The sequence below is a fragment of the Cheilinus undulatus genome, linkage group 3 (assembly GCF_018320785.1).
Source record: "Cheilinus undulatus linkage group 3, ASM1832078v1, whole genome shotgun sequence".
In the NCBI taxonomy this organism is placed as follows: Eukaryota; Metazoa; Chordata; class Actinopteri; order Labriformes; family Labridae; genus Cheilinus; species Cheilinus undulatus.
Genome location: NC_054867.1, coordinates 57,135,906 through 57,156,480, shown reverse-complemented (window position 1 = coordinate 57,156,480; position 20,575 = coordinate 57,135,906). Strand labels below are relative to the sequence as shown.

The 20,575-nt window shown below is 37.0% G+C and overlaps 1 protein-coding gene across 1 annotated transcript in view; it reads left to right on the top strand.

The window, feature by feature from the left end:
• Positions 1-923: 923 nt before the first annotated feature.
• Positions 924-20,575, top strand: part of dnase1l4.1 (deoxyribonuclease 1 like 4, tandem duplicate 1) — a 35,610-nt gene continuing 15,958 nt past the window's right edge. The window contains exon 1 of the mRNA XM_041783322.1: positions 924-1,040. The gene's annotated coding sequence lies outside the window, so the exon portion shown is untranslated. The remainder of the gene's footprint in view (positions 1,041-20,575) is intronic.

Sequence of the window (20,575 nt, the reverse complement as noted above, 5' to 3'; positions counted from 1 at the left end):
TGACACTGGGGTGATGTTATCTGAGCTCTCATGCTGTCAAACCAGCAGCACACAAACATACATCTCTCTCATAAATGCATATGTTTTAAAGTTGTTTTTTTATGCTTCTTAAGGAATAAATGTCAGGATCTAACAGCTGCATGTTGTCACAGCTCTTCTTTAAATACTCCTCCCACACACAACAGGAAAACATCAAGGAGGGAAGGTAACATGGGCTGAATCTCAAACTCCTCCCTAAACCCTGAGCCCCGAGCCCTTATGGACTTAACTGGCTGCAGCTGGAAAGTGATTGAGTGAGGCTGCAACAGCTTGAAGTGGTAGAAACAGGAATGGGACAGCCCTTTGTTGTTGGTTTTTTTTTTTTTTTTTTTTTTTTTTTAGAGAGTCGACATCTTGCAGAGCTTAAAACAAAGATAAAAACAAGTGTGCCTTACCTACAGACCTACTTTCTCAGTGGATAAAGGCTCTTTTATATAATATACTTACAGGAAAAATCCTTCTATTTTGTCCACCCCTTTTTTTACATTGTTTTTTTTACAATTCAGCTCTTTTCACTTCACTTTTGAAGTGTTTCCCAGCAGGCATCCCTCCAGAATCCCAGCTGTACTTCACAATGCAATGAACTATGGGTAACTGCCTCACGCTAAGTCTGCAGACATCACCACTCACAGAAAGGGTGCATGAATGACTAAAAAAGTCAGCAACAGATCCCTCACATACTTTATGATTTCATTCACAGTGGGACAGCCCTAGGCCCTCATGGGCTCAGCAGGAGCACACCTCTAAGTCAGTGAGTGTATGAGTGTGGGCATTTGGATTGGGCCATGCTGTGTCTCTCTCTCCCTCTCTCTCTCTCTCATTGGTTGGCTTTGGACCAATCACCTTGCATGTGGTCAAACACTACAGAATGTTTAGTGCTGGCAGTTAGTGTGGAGGCCACAGAGCTCCCCTACCCTTCCTCTTCTCTTTCTTTAGATTTTTGGATTAAACCAGCCGGGTCTAAGGTCCTACCAGCCACAGATCTTCTCTTCCTCCTGCAGGTGAGAAACAAGCCAACATTAGGTCTGTGTTTCAATACGTTGAGTCACATACCTGAAAGCCTTTCATATTGTCTGACAAAGGAACAAGACTAGCTCCATATGTTGGCTGAATACCACATTAGTTCTGGTTACATGCAGATCTTTCTGATGTGTGTTTGATGCAGAAAAACAGTAAAATCCTTTTTCACAAACAAAACAGCAGAGTGAAGATAAAGATGTAATTCTGTCTCTCACTCATGGTGTGAAGGTCTTATTTTACTACTTCATCGTATGTTTCAGGGTACTCAATGCCGAAGTTCAATTTGTAATTTGATCCTGTTGTTATTACGAGTTCGGAGAGAGCTGGTGCATAGCGGCTGTAGATGGGAGCGTTTTGTCCGAGTAAATTAACGAGTTTTGTGAAAAAATGGGCTAAGAAAATATGTTGGCTCGCCTGTGCGCTGTGTCAAAAAAAAACACAGCGCTTCATTTCTCCCCAAAACCCCCTCTGTGTCAGGTACTAATTTACGATGCAGCTTTCGCCATTTTGTTTCCTTTTGCCTAACCCTAACCCTAGCAGAGGGGCATGAAGGAGAGTAAAATGGATGAGAAATGACGGACCAGAGAGCACAACAAAGAAAGGCAAGAAAACAAAAACTGAGAAAGAGACAGAAGAAATAAGACATTTGAAAGATATTTCCACTTTTTTCATACTTGTCGTGTTGTAAGTGTGACTGAGGAGGACCCAGAACCAGAGGACAGAGGGTTAGGGTTAGGGTTAGAGACATCATTGATGAATAAAAACTAACAAAGCAGCATCCCACATTTAAACTTAGAGAGGAAGCATTTAAAAGTGACAGCATGCAAATTCCAAATCTTTGGCATGTAAAAGCATCAGAGCTTTAAATAAACTCAGTAAGTGGACAAACTCCTCAGCATTTAATAACGTCATGAAAATGTTCCCTAGAATGTTAATACTTTTAGTCTGGCTTATTTCATTACTTGTATGGGCTTAGTCTGTGTGAAAGATCCTCTCAAATTCAGGTTGCAGCCACTCTTTGTTCAAAGCTTTGATATATTTTGTCTTGATTGATGATCCTGCAGAAAAAACTCTACCTAACACAGGTAGGATGTGGCAGAAAAAGGAATGTAGCCATGGCTAACCTATTGAGAAGTGGGTGCTTCTTTTCCACTTTATTCCTGCTAGCTGTATGTGCATTATTTACTTCTGATGATATTATGGCTTGCCAAGGACAGTATCACTGCAAACATGAGTAAATCCTGTACAACAGATCTGGTACAGGTGTTGTCTTGAAGGTTTTGATCAATAGCTGCAGTCTCTGATCACAACCTCAACCTTTGTGTGTAATTCCTGTATAAACTACAGGTATTTCCACAGGCTACAATTCATACAGTAATCTGTACAACATGTGTGGTGGAGGGGATGGGTGGTGTGTGATGGGGTGGTCATTGGGGGGCCTCCAAGGCTCATGGCCCAGGGGCCTCATGCATTTTAAATCCAGGCCTGTCTGCGGGTTTGTTCTTTTGAGTGTAAATGAACTGATCTAATTATAACCCAGGATGCCTCTCAGTCATCTTTTCCATTCAACTTAAGGTTGATTAAGTCTTTGAGTTCACTGTCTTTGCTGTTAAATCAATACAACATTTACAGCTTTTAAAGATAAATACAAACATTTTGTTTTCTGAAACTGTAAATGATCTTTTTATCTGATGACAAAATTAATGGGACTGGGAAGGATGTGTTTGATCAGTGTTATTTTGGCAGCTATTTTTAATTTTAGTTTTAGTCTTTAAATGAAATGTATTTTAGTTTTAGTCTAGTCTTAGTCCATAAAAGTCCTCACATTAGTCTCTACTTTTGGTCCAAGCATTTATTCTATTGTCTAAATCTGGCACCAAATCATGGTAGTGTGCTCTCTGTCTAACCTGGGGTCCCTGCTTTCTACAGCTGAGAGGCAGAATAGATACAGATGTGTTGTTTTGACAGATTTACCCACAGAGGAGAAATATCACAGATTTAGAATGTCTGACTAAAACTACATTACATTTTCGTCTAGTTTTAGTCATCTTGATGAAAACTAAACTTAGTTTTGTCAGTTTTATCATCACAGATCTATTTTTGTTAATCTTAGTCTAGCTTTTGTCATGGAAAAAAGAGCTGTTGATGAACGTTTTTAATCTTAGTTTTAGTCGACTAAATTAACACTGTTTGAGGGGCTTATTCAGTGAATAGATGAAGATTTTTCTGTATCTTTGAAATCTAAATAACCAAGGAAAAACATCAGGTAAAGCTTATGCCAGAAAATGTGCATTTTATCTAACTTTTATATTTTCATTTATTATTTTATCTAATTTATCTAAATATTTTTAACCGAGAAAAACACATTGAAATCAAGAATCTCATTTACGAGAGTGTCATAAATAGAACATAAAAAACTATTACTAACACAAATCAGTGAAACTCCATGTCACAGAGCAGTAAGTCATTAATCAAAACAGGTACAACCTGACGCATCATCCTTTAACACCTGTAATTTCCAGTTTATAAAGAGACTAGCTTGTCCAGACATAAGGAGCAGATCCAGGCTGCAGGAGCAGCGTCCCTGAAACTCCTTTTAGCCATCTCAAGAGTGAGGCCTTGTCCATACGGAGACAAAAACTATATATTGCTTTTCTGTTTTGAAAAAGTTTTCCGTAAAGACAGGGTTGCTTCAGGAAATATCCGCGTAAGCACGGAACCGCTGAAAACAACTGAAAACACTGTAGTACATAAACCAAGCCTGTACGTGGTGCTGTAATGCTGCCATGGAAATGCACTAAAGGAGAGAAGAAGATCACAGAAAACTGACACAAATATTGTTCTAGTTGCCCTTTTGGTTGTTCTCTACGTTGGATTTAAAAACATATGGTGTGTGCGTTTCACTGTAGTGGTAAAGGAGCGTCAGATTTTGTTGTAAAAGCCATAACAAGCTCAGTCGCTTCTGCAGCACGAACACACTTCTGTAACCCGCCATTGTTGTTTTGGCCAGACCCACGTAGGCATCATAAGAGAGCTAAGCTATGTGTGATGTAATCGTTTCAAGAAAGATGCGGTTGGCCGTCCACACGGAGATGAAACGGTAGTCGTTTACAGATTTGTGCACTCTGAGACCCATTTTCAAAAGGTATCGTTTACAGTCACCCAAAACGCAGTTTTCGTGTGGATGAAACACTGATATGAGAAAAAACTTTTGCGTATACTCCGCATTCGTCTTCGTGTGGATGGGGCCTGTGACTGAGCCACAGAAAGAAGCCTATGACTGAAGCAGATCAAGTATAGTCTTACGCCTTGTCCACAAATATGAAGCACAAATATGCTTTAGAAACCACCAGAAAGAGATGGTTCTCTTTGCACAACTCTGGTACTTTGCCAATGCTCCACACAAACCTTTAAGTTACAGCTCTGAAAAGAAAATTCAATCATCCTAAAGTGAATCTAAATCATCCCAGTGCCTAAAACGTATTCATTACCTTGGATGTTTTAACCTTTAACTAAGTCTATACATTAACCATGGTCAGTTTGATTTAGCCATTTTTGACACACAAAAAAATCACAAAAAATCCTCTAATATCAAAGTGAAAACAGGTTTCTACAAAATAATGTCAATTAAATAAAAACACATAACGTACAATAAGTGACGGCATAACATTCACCTCCTTTAAAGTGACTGAGCTAATCCAACAGACAGTTCGTGCTAGTAGTCTCACAGTTAGTGAAATGAGGATCAGCTGAGCTCACTGAATGTGTCTCAGTGATTGTAGGATAAAGACACCCGAATGTGGGCTTCAGTATTCATCGCTACCATTACAGCTTGAAGACAAAAGAACACTCCAAGCAATTCAGAGAAATGGTTATTGACAAGTATGAAGGTATAGCTTTTTGTCTGATGAGACCAAAGTGGAGCTTTTTGACCATCAGACAAGATGCCAAGCACTGACATCACCACAAACACACTATCCCCACTGTGGAGCACGGTGGTGGCAGTATCGTGCTGTGGGGATGTTTCTCACCCTCAGTTTCCCCCCAGCCAATATTGTTGCACGGTTACAGTAGTTGACTTAGCTTCCCTTAGTTGTAAGTGTAAAGAAGTTTTTAAATGGCTCACTGTGCCTAATTTCCTTTATTTAGGGAAATATTACCAAGAAAACAGAGAAACAATGTAGGCTACAGAAATCCTGTCCTGGCATTCTAAGCAACTTCACAGTCAGAAATGTTGGATGGGCTTCTTCTTTCTGAAGCAGTCTGTAAACTAGTTTTTTTTGTGTGTGTGAAAATATACATTTGAACATGAGGCATGTATGTAACCTCCAGTGCTTCTGGGTTAGGGTCCTGTGGGGCAGACAGAACCTAATGCAACCTGGTTCCTTTCTTTAAATTAGTCACAACATTTCAATGACCTGCTGATGTTAACATCATTGTATAATGGCAGTCTGAGTGTTAAGCAGCTCATCGCAAAGACCAGAATTCACATGATGTGCAGTGGTAGTGAGGGCTGCTGAATCTAAGAACACAACAGTAAGCTGGAGAGAAAATATCTCAACCCATGAGCTTAGTAAAAAAAAAGTTCAGGTAGCTTTTTTAAGAATTAACCTGACCTGACCAGTCCTTGTTTACTGTCTGCAAGAATGAACACAAGTTATGCCTGCAGGCCCATGTTTGATTAATATGTTAACTTTAGCTCAACAGCTCCAGGCTCACTGCATCAATGTCAGCTTATTTTATTAACTTATTTGTTTATTATATTATTTAATGGTGGCAACGGAGCTGAAATGCATCTCTGATTAACATTTTCATGCCCTTCCTGCTGCTTGGGGGGTTAGGGTTAGGGACTGAGAAAGGTTTCAACACCAAAGCTCAAGTGCTGAAACCTCCACTGAGACAGAGAGAGCAGACAGTTGTCAACAGTTTCACAGGAAGCTGTTGGTGGTGTGAACCATCATTCTAGGGAAATGTGTGTGTCCTTTGTTTTGACATGCTGGAGAAATGGACAAACTAGTCAGACAGCCTCCTTTAAACACACATAAACACCACAACACAAAAGGCTCTGGGTAGGGTTAGGCTAACCCTAAAGGCTACTGTTGGACATGTTACTGGGCAACCAAGGAGTGACCCACAGACAGGAGGGTCAAATGAAGAGTTCCACTGTAATCCTGTTATATATGAGATTAACGCTACATGCCAGAGTTGATCTCACTGCGAGGAGTCTGATCCAGCTATAATAGCTTTGATTCATTCTACAGTAATGCTTTGAAAGGAGTTAAAAAGCAAACAAACCATCAGGGAGAGGACTGACTGTTTCTGGCTTTTAATGCCCGCCACTACTATCTAAGACTGCTTTAGACAGAGAAGTAGTAAAGTAGTAGTAGAGTAGAGTAGTAGTAAACCCCTGAGTCTGTTTTTACATTTACACAGAAGTTTCATAGTGAGTCAGAAATACGGTCACAGGCAGGAAGGGGAGGGGATTCTTTAGAAAAAAATTCATGCATGTAGAGCAGAAGATCAGCAAAGACATAAAAGGGAGAAGTAGCGGCCGTTCATTGGACAATAAAACTAAAATACACAGACATAAGAGTGGGGTCGAGAACATAAATCAACATTTGGGGAAACGGGATGGGAATCAACACTCATCCTCTTTCACTGGTATGTTAAATGTTGTCTTTATGATTCAGGCTTTTATCTGTATGGTCATCAGAATTTGGAAGTAAAAACTGGCTCATGAAATCAGAGTTTTTGACTGATGTCTGCTCAGTTAAATCTGCTGTTGGCTTCTTAATATGAAGAATTTATATATAGGGGAATGGGAATAATTTTAGCTGTGTTAAAAAACAATTAGCATCTAAATTTTAAAATTGTAGGCAGATTTATGAGCATAGCTCTGCAGTACAAATGTCTCTACATACTGTGTGATGGAATTATGAGCAGAAGACATGCTCCCTCACTCTTACTTGTTTGTCCAGAGGATCTGTAGAAAAAACAGAAGTGGACTAGTTCTAGTGGCTGGAGTCTTCAGTACACTTTAAAAGAGCATTAGATTTGGATTTCAACCCCGTGTTTATAAAAAATGATAACCAACTAAACCTGACTCACTGTTTAGCCACAAACATCCCAAGATTAAATGCATTAGTTAAATAATGAAAATAAAAACAAGCAGGATAATAAGGTTAGAATAAACCATCTATCTCAAATATGTGGCAGACGGCTGTGTTTTTGTTCCTAGTTGTGAAACAGATAACAGCATTAGAATGTCTAATGTGAAAAATCTGACCTCAGATAGTTTTATTAAGGTACCATTTTATGAGCTAACATTTTTTAAGTGACATAATTAAAAAATAAATGAATAAAGAAATAAATAAATAAACAACAACAATAATAAAATATATCTTTATTGTTATTATTTTTATTATTATATATTATTTTCATTATAACCTTAAATTCTAAGGTAATGTCCAGTCATGCTGCTATGTTTAAAGGTATGCTCAGACATCTTTGACTGCTTTATTAAAAACATACACTGTAAAAAATGTCCGTAGAAAATACAGCAAAAGACTGTCAAATAGCAACAGTAAAAGACCGTAAAACAAATAAACATATATTACTGTATAAAATACACAGAATTGCTGTAAATCAAGCAACGGTATGAAACATAAATTTTTACAATTAAAGTACGTAATAATTACAAAATTGTACCGTTTAAACGAAAGAAGATTGTGAAAATAAAGGAAAAATACTGTAATCTTCAAGACGGGCAATTACTCTAAAAATTACAGTAGTATTTTGTTAAAATTACAGACTTTTCTCTCATGTACATTTAAATTCACAGTAAAAATCTGTGAAAAAAATTGCAATCACATACCGTAATTTTAGCAGGGACAAGAGGTTAAAAATACTGCATGATCAGGAAAGTTCTGTAGAAAATACAGTAAAAACCTGTCAACCTGCAAAACCTGTGAACAAGCACCAATTTGTTGTTATGTTCACATTTGTTTCTCAGTGCTACACCACATGATGCTGCCTTGTGAAATAAACGGACAGTTACAGTTAATATGAAAACCTTATTGAAACCAATAATGGTACCACTAATCATTTTTTTTGTTCTTAATTTGATGGATGAAAGTGGTCAATTATTTTAGTTTAACTGATTTATTGGAAAAGAATGATGTTAATTGCTCTCACAAAGAATGCCATTGCATTTGTAAAGCCATTCCACTTCCTTTAATGCATCTAACACAAAATACATTGATGTACTTTAATGTTTCAGTCAATCTTTCAGAACTGAAATTGGATGACACATATTACCGATAGGAAATATAACAAGGTAATTGGAAAGAACTATTTTATATATACATAAAGAGAGAGAGAGAGAGATACATACTGTATATATAATATGTATATAACACAGTTGAATATATAGTATATACATTATATAAATACAATAGTTATTTTTACTGGTTAAACAACTTAAACATGAATGCAAATAGAATGACAAGAAACCCTCCATAATCAGTTTTAAAAATGAATGGGAACTGTACATATAGTCTATCAAATTGATTTCTAAGGGAAAAAATTTTCTTAAATAAAAAAACCATATGAAACCATGGTTTAGTTTCTGAAATTTTAATTTACTTCTCATACCTTATGTAATTTAATCTAAACTTCTCTTTACCTGTATGTGGGGTTATTTATGTCTAGTAAATACGTTTTGTTTCATGTGCCAATGCTGTATTAACTATTGGAATCTGTTCAATAAAGTTGTATCAATATAAAAAATAAATATATAAAAATAATTTTGAAAAACTGTTTCCCGTCGCCATTCAACCCTGTCTACACAGGAACGTTTTCTATTCTGTCTGTACTAGAACAGCGGTTTGGGTGTTTAAAAATGGAACAATTTGGAAACGAGCTCCAGAGTGAACAGTTTTCAGTCACCTCCCTCCATGTACACAAACAGTGCTGCTTCTCGAAATGCGTTTGCGCACTGTGGTTGCAGTCAATTGCCATGCGCGAATACGGTTTCGCGCAGGCGCGGGGAAAGAAGGACCTTATACGCATGCGTGTGTGGTTCGTTGGAAAATCAAACCGCCAACGGCTGCCTGGTAAACTACAGCGTTTTCGTGTCTTCTGTGGTCTCGTGTGCGCGGAAATATTTCATAAAGTTGCTGTCTGCTCGCAGAACGGGCTGCAAACGAAGATGGAATACAAAGCAGGACATTGGCGTGTATTAATTCGACGTCACCCGGAGCATCAGCCTACGAGCTATTGGTAAGGTATGTAGAACTTCTTTTGTCGTAGTGTCAAATATTTCTTGAGTTCTTTTCATTCAGTAACACCACGTGTTTATAGGTAGAAGTTAAATGGGTCAGGAGGCATTTTGTTTCAATTCTAGACCAGCCAACATTGCTGTATGATTTGTATTTTTTGCTGTCATTTTAGCGTGGAGAACGTTTAACACTTGCTGTGTCGGGGTCCATAAGTGAACCCCAAGCTCAGAGCTAACTCCGCCCACTTCAGACTTTTGAAAAATGCACAAAAAATGGGCGGTTGGATACTGGGAACACTGGGAAGAGGGAAAGAAAAAGGACGGAGTTTTCCAGATGAGGTGGGAGTGACCGTGAGGACCGTGATGTCCCCTAGCCAAAAAGTGAGAGTCCCAGCACTGATGCTTCAGAGCGACCTAAGGTGAAGGATTTTTCCCCTTCAGAGTCACATTCATATCTGTGTTCAGAGTCATATTCATATCTGTGTTCAGAGTCACATTCATATCTGTGTTCAGAGTCACATTCATATCTGTGTTCAGAGTCACATTCATATCTGTGTTCAGAGTCACATTCATATCTGTGTTCAGAGTCACATTCATATCTGTGTTCAGAGTCACATTCATATCTGTGTTCAGAGTCACATTCATATCTGTGTTCAGAGTCATATTCATATCTGTGTTCAGAGTCCCCTGAGGTAGGCTTTCCAGCTTATTCCTACCCCTCCATGAATATGGGCGCTACTTCCGCTCCGTTCTATCTAAATGGGACTTTGCATAGAAACGAGATGCTAAACGTGACTATTAAAGCAATTTTAATACCAAACTACATAAAGTTAGACTGCTTCACCTCAGACGGGATAATATTATTATTATTTCTCTAGCCTCTACTGGAGAGTTCAAATTGATGACATTACTTTAGATAACCTACAAGGGCATATTTAGCTAACTTTAGTAGCTTTATATCGGTATAAAAAGATACATTTCTAGTTTGTGGAGTTGCTGAAATTCTCATTTTACAAACTAATCCCTCTTAAATATGGGAATTATATTTATAAAATTATCCATGACTCAAGTTGCCAGCTCTTCAGTTTGGTAAATGTCAAGTTTTGTATTAAGAATTAATGATAAATTAATACTAAAAGAATCACATCCCCGATGCACTTAGACAGTGGACAGCATGTTGTGAGAGACATATTTAACTTTGTCATAATATTAGTACCATGAACATAGCAACAGGTACTGAGCATTACAGAAAATATGATTAAAACATTTCAGCTCATTGATTTAACAAAAATGAAGCAGTATTTATTACAGCAAATATTTATTTATTTCAGAACAACCACTGTTGACACTAAATCACTTTAGTAAGCCTTTGGAAAAATCATGTTTTTGCTATTATTGTTACTGTACTGGAAGTTCCACTTCCATTCATAGCTACAGTAGACCCCCAGGAATAATGTGGTATCCACCTTATTTACTTATCTACAGCTTATAATACAAACAATGTGAACATCTGATAACAAAAATATAAATATTTACAAATTCCAGAAGAATTCCTATTGAAACAACTGTCGTTCTTTGTTAGCATCCATAGTTAGTTGCTGTACTAGAATACATGTATTTAATGTAGCCTACTTCTGTTTTGGCACCGGAGGTTTCACCCATATTCACATTTACAGTAGCGGCCCCAGGAATAAGGTGGATAGTGTGGTGGTGGACTGTGGTGGTCCTGGGCACTACCTGTTGGCTCCAGCACCTCCTAAATGCACAATGGGGATATGTGCACGTCAGTGTCATGGCACTAAAGATTTAATAGCTCACTTGATTTTTGCAGGATGCCACAAAGCTCAAGATTCAGAGAGGACAGTTGGAGGGCTGCTCAGAGGACATAAAGGGCTTCTCTCCTGTTTCGACAAAAAAGAAGACAACCTCTTTTGCCTTGTTGAAACATTCTTGCCAGATGGGGTACCAGTGTAAAGCCTGCCACATGTATTGTATTTTGTAGTAAGTGGATCTCATAAACACTTTAAGGAATCATTTGGATTGTAATGGATGATTTGCTTGTAATTCTTTTCTACTTTTATCATCCTCCCAGGAGCCTCTTGCTAGGCTTCAAGGCAGCTCATGCTATGCATTGACCAGCATTGGGATCCACTCAGGAGTTCCTACAGAGGTAATAATTTTTCCTCTTTAGAGGTAGTTATATGGTATAGTGTAATGCTGGCAAAATGTTTTATTTCCTTCCAGCTGTGTGCATCATATGATACAATATCAGTTATTTTTATAACTGTGTTATCGACCTGTAACAACTGCTATCCTGAGGAAGACGGTTCAGGACAATAAGAGCCAAAACTAACAGACTGAAAAACAGCACATATCCCAGAGCAGTTGCAATAATAAACTAGAAAAGCACTCAGAGAGCGCAGACCTCCGCCATTAGCCCTATCTCCCAATAGTGAAAAGTCCTTTAAAAATTCCTAGATCCAGACGATGATCTGGATCAGTCCCAAAATCAAATCAGTTCTTCCTTTTGCCATTTCTGACATTCCCTGGAAATTTCATCAGAATCTATCCATAACTTTTTGGGTTATGTTGCCAACAAACAAACTAACAAACCCTGCGATCACATAACCTCCTTGGCAGAGGTAATAATAATTGCACTGAATGGAACTGTGCAAAATTTGTTGTACTTGTGTACAATGACAATAAAGATTCTGGTTCAGATTTTTAGGTTTGATAGTATCCAAATTTTCAAATTTAAAAAACAAAAAAGAAATAGATGTGCAGCATTTTTTTCTAAACCAAAACTGTTGTGAGCAGAAAAAGGGCAAGCAAGATGACTTACAGAGCTGTGGGATCAACACACACTCTAAGTGGAGAGGGTAGCACCAGTCACAGCTTAGTGTTGATTTTAGAAGAACATATAAACACAGCAACACCCGTCTGATAACTGCTTAACAGCTGGATCACTCTACATGTATGTCTGCATTTTGTGTCTGCTGTAGCTTCTGCCACAAAACACAAGGGATGTGACAAGACATTCAGCTCACGGGACAAGAAGAGATTGGGTCCCCTCCTTTTTTGAGTGAATTCAAAAATTGGATAGTACTTTGCAATCAGTGCATACATAAGTGTTCAAAACTTCTAAGTTGACATGATTTGGTGCTTTACCTTGTCTTTCTATTTTTCCTTACTCTTTTTTAAGGTCCTGTTTCTTCTGCTAGTAGTGACTAGGACTCCATTACTTTATACTGTCTCCGGTATTCCACTCTTCTAAAAAGACGCCAGTTATCAAGGAAAAATAATGGTAAGCCTTGCACAGTATTTGTACATACCTCAATAAATTCTTTAGATTAATCTTTCTTTAAGCAACATGAAGCCATTTTATGTTTATTTTATGTAGTTTACACCAAGCACTGCATTAATCTGGTCATGTAGAAATACCCAGAATACTGCCATGCCACTGCTTTGTCCAGCTTGTTCTCAGTGTTCTGATGATCACACCATATGGGGGCCAATACAGTTTTCTGTGTGAGTCATATGTTTTCATTATGATTGATTTAAAATTCAGCACCCATCATCTTTGTTACAGCAAAATCCTTTTGTAGCCCAAAGCATTTAGGATAAGTGTACCCATTAGGCCCACCAAAATCTAAGTTCACGTATTTTTCATAGATACTAAGATGGTTTATAAACATGATCATTTGTTAGAATGAAGGATTAATCCCTCATTTGAAGGTATATTTATTTACTTATGCATATTTTAGAGAACAAATTAAAGAAATGTTATGAATAAAGTCAAAGTCTGGCATGGGCTTAATTGGTACCTAAGTACCATTTAAGCCCACGTGTGTTCCAAATAAGCCCACAACCACGTTTATTGACAGAAATTTAAAAAATTATTACATTTTTCAAGTAGTAAACATATATTAATTCAGTAACATGTTATACATGTTAAACACAATTTATTTTTTGAACTTGGCTTTAATGTTTGGCTTGTAACAATGGACCACCACAAACATGACTAAGTAGGCCTAAACCTAATTTTCATTGGCTTCAGTATTTAACATTTCATTGAACATTTTATTTAATATTGACAAAATTTGATTCAATATTGACAAAATAAAAAAATGTGTTTGTTTTTAAAAGTATTAAATGACATTACAGTGAATCAACAATATCTTATTGAACTTGGATTTAATGTTTGGCTGTAACAATGATGATTTTAGGACAGTTGCTGTAATTCCTCTTTTTTGTTGGCATTTTTCTCACTATAAACAAATAATTATGCAAAATTAACTGACATAACAATTCTTCTGGTCAGTGTGTGATCTGTGATGTACTCGTGTTAATGAAGTTAGTATAACAACATCCAACACAGGATTACAGCGAAAAGCTATCAAACCTCAAAATTTCATTTTTTTCTATTGAAACACATCAGATGGGCTTAAATGGAACACACTGGGCTTAAATGGTACTACAGTGACTACCAGGGAAATGAAGATAATATGTTCTCACCAAAATTAAACAAATGTTTAAAGAAATGCCTGTAGGCTAAATATGCTGCAAAACTTGCCATCACAGTTATTCCTCTTCTGCCAAACTTTCTGAATTATCAAGGAATTCTTGTTCAAAGTTTTATGTAAGATTTATGTAAAATGAATCAGAAAACACTTAGTTTGTGTACTTATCATTTTTAATCATTAAGCAGTGTATCTATCAGTAGGGCTACATGTATTGACTAGTGATTAGCTTGCTACGCTAGCTAGCATGACTCATCTTTTCACATAAAACTAAATAGTAAGAAATTACAAAAACTACCTGTTTATACACAAAAACAAATCAATAATCTCTCAAATTACATAGTATGAAAGTACTTAACAAGTCAGTGGCTGAAAATGGTTGAAAAGAGGTTCTTTCTGAGGGGTCCCAAAACACCAAAGTTTTGAGCGACTTTATCTGAGCCTCCTTGAGACTGCACAAATGTAGGCGGGCCTTTTCAATATCTACAAATGTGATTGGTGTCAAACAAAAACTGACATATAATTAAGAAATTGTGTGATTGGACAAAATAATGTATAGCATAAGAAAGGCCCCTCTTCTTTTTTTTTTTTAAATTGACTTCAAAGTCGCAAGTGGGCTTAAATGGTGCCTGGGCTTAATGGGTAGGCTCACCCTAATACAATACAATAATAACTTTATTCATCCCCGAAGGGAAATTATATAGAAATTATATATAAAATTATATATTATATTTACATGTAAAAGCAAATTCTATATTTATTTGGGTGGTCTTACAAGTAAATATATAAATAAAGAGCATAGTTTGCAAATATTTATCTTGTGGTTCATCTACCTAAAATCACAATATAACCCTTATGAATGGTTCATACCAAGGTCTTTTGCTAACACTTGTGGTTTGGGCTATGGTGTGTAGCTTTAAACCAGTGTTAATTTTCGACTAAAACTATGACTAAAAATGTTCATCGACAGCTTTGTTTTCCATGACAAAAACTAGACTAAGACTAACAAAAATAGATCTGTGATGACTAAAACTGAAAAACTAAGTTTAGTTTTTGACTAGAATGTAATGTAGTTTTCACAGACATTCAAAATCCATGAGATCTCTCCACTGTGGGTAATTATGTCAAAAAACAATGCAGCTGTAGCTCTTCTGTCTCTCAGCTGTAGAAAGCAGGGACCCCAGGTTTGGCAGGGTGCAGAGAACATCCCACTATGACTTGGTACCAGATTTAAGCAAGACAATAAATGCTTGGACTAAAAGTAAAACCTAAAATGTGAGGACTTTTATGGACTAAAACTAAATGGACAGAAATTACTAAAATGTGACTGAAACTAAAATTCATTTCACTTAAAGACTAAAACTAAGACTAAAATTAAAAATATCTGCCAAAATTAAAACTTCTTTAAACAATGACATCAATTCAAATTTATGTTTAGTTTTTACAGCAATAGCTATGTCACTTTTTGTGTGGGTCCATATCTTCTTGGATATGTGAAGGAGGGGGGAGCTCAGTGGATACAAGCCTGGGCACCACAGCTCTAAACTATAAAGGAAAAGCAAATTGCAATTAATATGTCATAACTGTCTCATTATAATCAATAACGGAAAAGTAAGTGGCTGTTGTTAGGTGATTGCTGACTTAATAGCTGTCACTTGTGGGTACATTTGCGTTTCTTCACCATATTCTATTATAGAAATGATCTGTATGTACTGTACACACTGTTTATTTTATTCTGTTGTGCTGATTGTAAGCATGGCTTATTAGAGCCTAGTTTTTTCAAATTTACATCTGTGTAGGCATTAAACTGAAGCACTGAATCACTCTAACTTTGTTTTGTATATGTACTTCCTGCAGAGAGGATGGAGCCAGTCCAAAGTAGAACACCTGATGAACTGTGCTCGAGTCTTCAAGAAGATGAAGTTTCTTGGCCATGTGAAGCTTCCCAAGTGGAAGGCCTTCTTCAGTCAAGACTGGACTCATTACTCTTGAATCATTTAGGGGCAAGTGACTTTGTTTCATCTTCATGCATTACACCAAGGACTACCTGTCATACATATGGACACAAGCTTTTTTTTCCAAGATCTAAACTGCTTTGTGAGTAAACAGACAAGTTATCAGATGTGTTGAAAGGTTTTTTATAGTAAACATATAACTGCAGAGTTTCTTATTGTTTATCAGAGAGCTTGAATCTTTTGTTAAAAGTAGGAGTATTAGGGCACTACTGCAAAAATCTAGCAAATTAACTGAAATTTCACATGTTTTGTACTGTATTTTTTACAGTAAATTTCTGGCAACCACAGCTGCTGGTAATTTACTGTAAAATTTAAAGTAAGGCAGTATTAAGCTACTACTGTAAAATCTGCAAACATCAGCTGTAATTTCTCATGTTTTGTCCTGTATTTTTTTCAGTAAATTTCTGGTAACCACAGCTGCCAGTAATTTACTGTAAAATTTAAAGTTGGGCAGTATTTTGCTACTACCGTAAAATCTGCAAATATCAGCTGTAATTTCTCATGTTTTGTACTGTATTTTTACGGTAAATTTCTGGTAACCACAGCTGCCAGTAATTTACTGTAAAATTTAAGTAGTTATAATAAAATACCGTTTAACATTATACGGGTCTACTGTTTTTATTACTGAGATAGATTGTATTTAGGTTTACAGGATTTCTGGTGTTTTTACAGTAATTTACCGTAAACAGGTTTGTTTCATTATCGTTATTTTTACAGCCAATCCCTGTAGAAAATGTTGTAATAGAGCTGTAACTTCTACATCAAATTACAGTAAGTTGTACAGCAAATTACCGTAAATATGGTTACAGTATAACTGTTATTTTTACAGCAAATCCTTGTATAAACGGTTACAATATTGTATTTTTTTAACAGAAATTTACAGTTAAAAAAAAACAGGTTTGAACTGTAATATTTACAGTTGTAGAATGAAAACACCGTTTTTTCTCATACATTCTCACCGTAATTTTTACAGTAAATCTCTGGTAACCACAGCTGCCAGCGTTTTACCGTAAATTTAACGGAATTTTTTTTACAGTGTAGAACACATAAATGAGTGCACAAAGACAGAGATACCTACTGTGTGTTGCATCACACAATAAAATCTGACCTGATCATTGTGTTTGCACAATGATGGCCAAGGCTATGATTTAAAGAATCTGTCAGTTTTACCTAGGGAGGATAAGGGATTGCTGTCTGTGAGTGTTTTTTTTTTTTTTTTTTTTTTTTTACAGTGGGGCATTATGGAGCAGTGGAGGACTTAGTCCACAACACTGTGACTGCAGAGAGAATCTGACATGGGTTAACTAAATTTTATTGTAAAGGACAATAAAATATGCAGGTTAATCCTGATTAATCTATGCATACACATTCATTCACACAAACTGAGGAGAAGAGCCTTGCCTGAGGAAACATCAACATGTGGTTGTGCAGCCGAGATCGAGCCCACAACTGTTCAGTAGCAAGACAAACGAGGCCACCTACTGAGCCACAGTCAGCCTCTATTTAAGGGATTGCTGCATTTGAATAATTTCAAATCTGGTTATGCACAAAATAGAATTTAGTCTGCTAGTCCAAAGTCAAGAAAGCACATTCATTTGCTATGGCAGCGAGGAAGCAGACATTAATTGGAGCCACAGTGGCCACTTGTGGTGGACAGATGTGTTACACTTCAGACAGAGGATTTGACCAGGACTGTAGGCCTGAGCTAGTAAGAAATATTAAAAATTAGGCTAGTTGGTCACTAATTCTGTTGTCAACTATCAATGGACTGGATGTTGAATGATTTAGCAGGGCACATCTTTATGAAGGATATAACTGATCAGGGTCTGATTAGCTGGTGGTGCATGTGTAAAAAACACAAATGAACAGAAATGTAAGCAGTTAAATCTGTGATCTGTGATGTATTCATGTTTTTCACATTCATTCAAATCCAGAGCTACCATAGATGACATGTAACCTGTTCTCTAAGCACCAGCTCCTGCAGAGTGAGAGAACCCTGTTATTATTTCAGGCATGTTAAATACTACACTGACTTCTTACCATTGTGACTATGGTGCCTAGAGAAACTGTGCACATTATACCTGTGACCTCTCTGTGTTTTTGTCCTTTATTTAAGAAAAGGTCAGAGCATTTTACTGATCAACAGCAATGTTTTTACAAAGTGAAACAAAAATCCACATTAAAATGTGTTTGCATATGTCAAAAATGTTCTTTAGATTCCTATTTTCCTTCTATTTCACCATAACTAACACACAACAACAAAGTAAAGAAACATAAAGGCTTCAGCTTAATTTTTTATTTAACTAATTAGGACTAGGGCTGTCAATAGATTAAGATTTATAATTGCCATTAATTGCACAAATTCCATAGTTAACTCGCGATTAATTGCAAATTAATCACACTTTTTTTTGTCCATTGAAAATGTAACTTACAATACTTTTTCTCAAGATTTAAATACCCCTATCAATACAAGTGGACAAAAATGCTTTCTTTATGCAAATGTTTATTCATGTCAAGAACCCGAAAAAACGACAGATTAAGTCCAGAAAATTCTGAGCTCAAAGATACAGAATGCTTCAAAAATATCCTGAGAGCATAACATGATAAACTCAAGCCCAACAAGCCACAACAGATGGAGATACTGACCTTAATGTAACATTACTGAATAATACCACAATGTAGAGTCAAACTTTAGACTTCTAGAAGTTACCTCCTCTGTTCTCCGCAGCTGAACACAGAACAACAGATCTAATCATCACACATGGACATAAAGAACACGGTCAGTGAAGTTTAATTCACTCAAAGATCATTCCTGATCCTTCACCCTAAAGCAGAGAATTTCAGCCTCACATGAGGGAAATAAAGGTTCACAGAAACATCCCTTTACATCCCTTTAATTACACTACAGATTACTGGGAGAAGTCAAGTCTCTGCTGAGGGCTCACATCTAATGGTGTTTCACTATTCTGACTTGAGAGAGGTGGACACATCTGCCCTGCTAAAGACAAAAAGGAACTAATTACTTAAAAAAATATCTGCTACTATTATTTATCATATTTTTACTTTCAAACTAAAAAATGCCCAAATGTAGAATAAATGCTGACAGCAAGAATTTGCTGAAACAGTCCAGCAGATTTACTGGAATGATGTCAATAAACACACATGTGAAGCCTCTTTTCAAAATTCATGTACACACTAAAAGAAGTCTCAGTGGAGAACCTTTAAGGTGTAGAAAGAGGACTGAACCATCTCTTCATTCTTCAGATCATAGAAGAGCTACAGATTTAATCTAAAACCATTTTTTCTTCCTAAATAAAGGAGAGCCACAGTCTAATAATGCTTTCAGCTTCTATTCTGATACTCTACAGAGCTCATTCACTAACCTCTGCTCTCCTGTCACACACCAGCCTCTGCTGCTCTGTCTCCTCCTCCTCCTCATGATGCAGCTGTACATTCACCAGCATCAGACAATCTCCTACAGGGACTGCAGAGTCTTTGACACTTTTGCAACATCTTGATTGACTGTTATTTAAATTTGGCGTTTATTCACAGTTCCAGTCAATCGTTTTAGTAAGTTTCGTTTTTATCCGAATACTTTCACTTTCAAGCAGGAGCTGCGTGGGGATGAGAGCGGACCTTTAGGAGACGTGATCGGACCAGTCAGCAGTCAATATCAAGGGTCAGTACAGCTGTAGTGCCAGTTCATCGCAGATATAAATAAATGAATAAATCATACTGGCCCAAAAGTGTGTCGGCACACCGGGAAATGCACAGTATGCCAGATAGCGAGCCCATCCCTGAAGAGTTGTCTGAGCGTCTCCATTGTAAACAAATCCAGCATGGAGGGGGCGGCTCTTTGCATTAGCAGCGTGCTCGGCTAGTGAGTGGTACAGGCTGTTTAAGACTCTATGAACTTCCTGTAACTTCGTTCATGTCGACAGTAGGAGAAAATAACTTCAGTCTTATCTGACATGATCTGAAAGCTGAACCTGTCATTCAAAAGTCTCTGTGCTTTATCCATTTCTGCTAGCTTGTACCACATCATGATGGCGCCACTTCCTGATCTGACAAACTACGGGATGGGTTGAGGGTCACACAGAACGCGCATGCGTTAATCGTGCGACAAAAAAATTAGCGGCATTAAAAGTAATTTGAGTTAACGCGATATTTACACGTTAACTATGACAGACCAAGTTAGGACATATTAAATATATCAAAAATAAGGCTAGATATTTTTCTGTTAGATAACAACAGGGCAACTCACCACTGTTTGGGTAAATCAATGTAAGGTTTTCAGAGTAAAAGGATTATTGAATAACTTTACACATCTTCAACAACCCCTGAAGTTTCCACATTGTTTTTACTTCTCTCAGCTAATCTCTCTCCCTCTCTTGTTTCTCCTGTTGGCTCCAGATTCAAACAAACAAATTAAACTGTAAAAACAACTTGTTAATACAGAATAGTTGCAGATTATTAAAGATGTACCAGAGACTGATTTTCATGGAAATATCATGGCAAGAAAAATAAACACCACAAACAAAAAATGGGATCCACATGTGAGCCAGCACGCCTCCAGCTGTGTTTGAAGACATGAAAGTCAGTCAGTCCGTCCTGATTTACAGCAGCGCAGACAAAAACATTCCTAGAGCAAGACCAGAGCAGAACCGTTTTTCCTGAGGCAAACAGAGCAGGGCCTCTACACA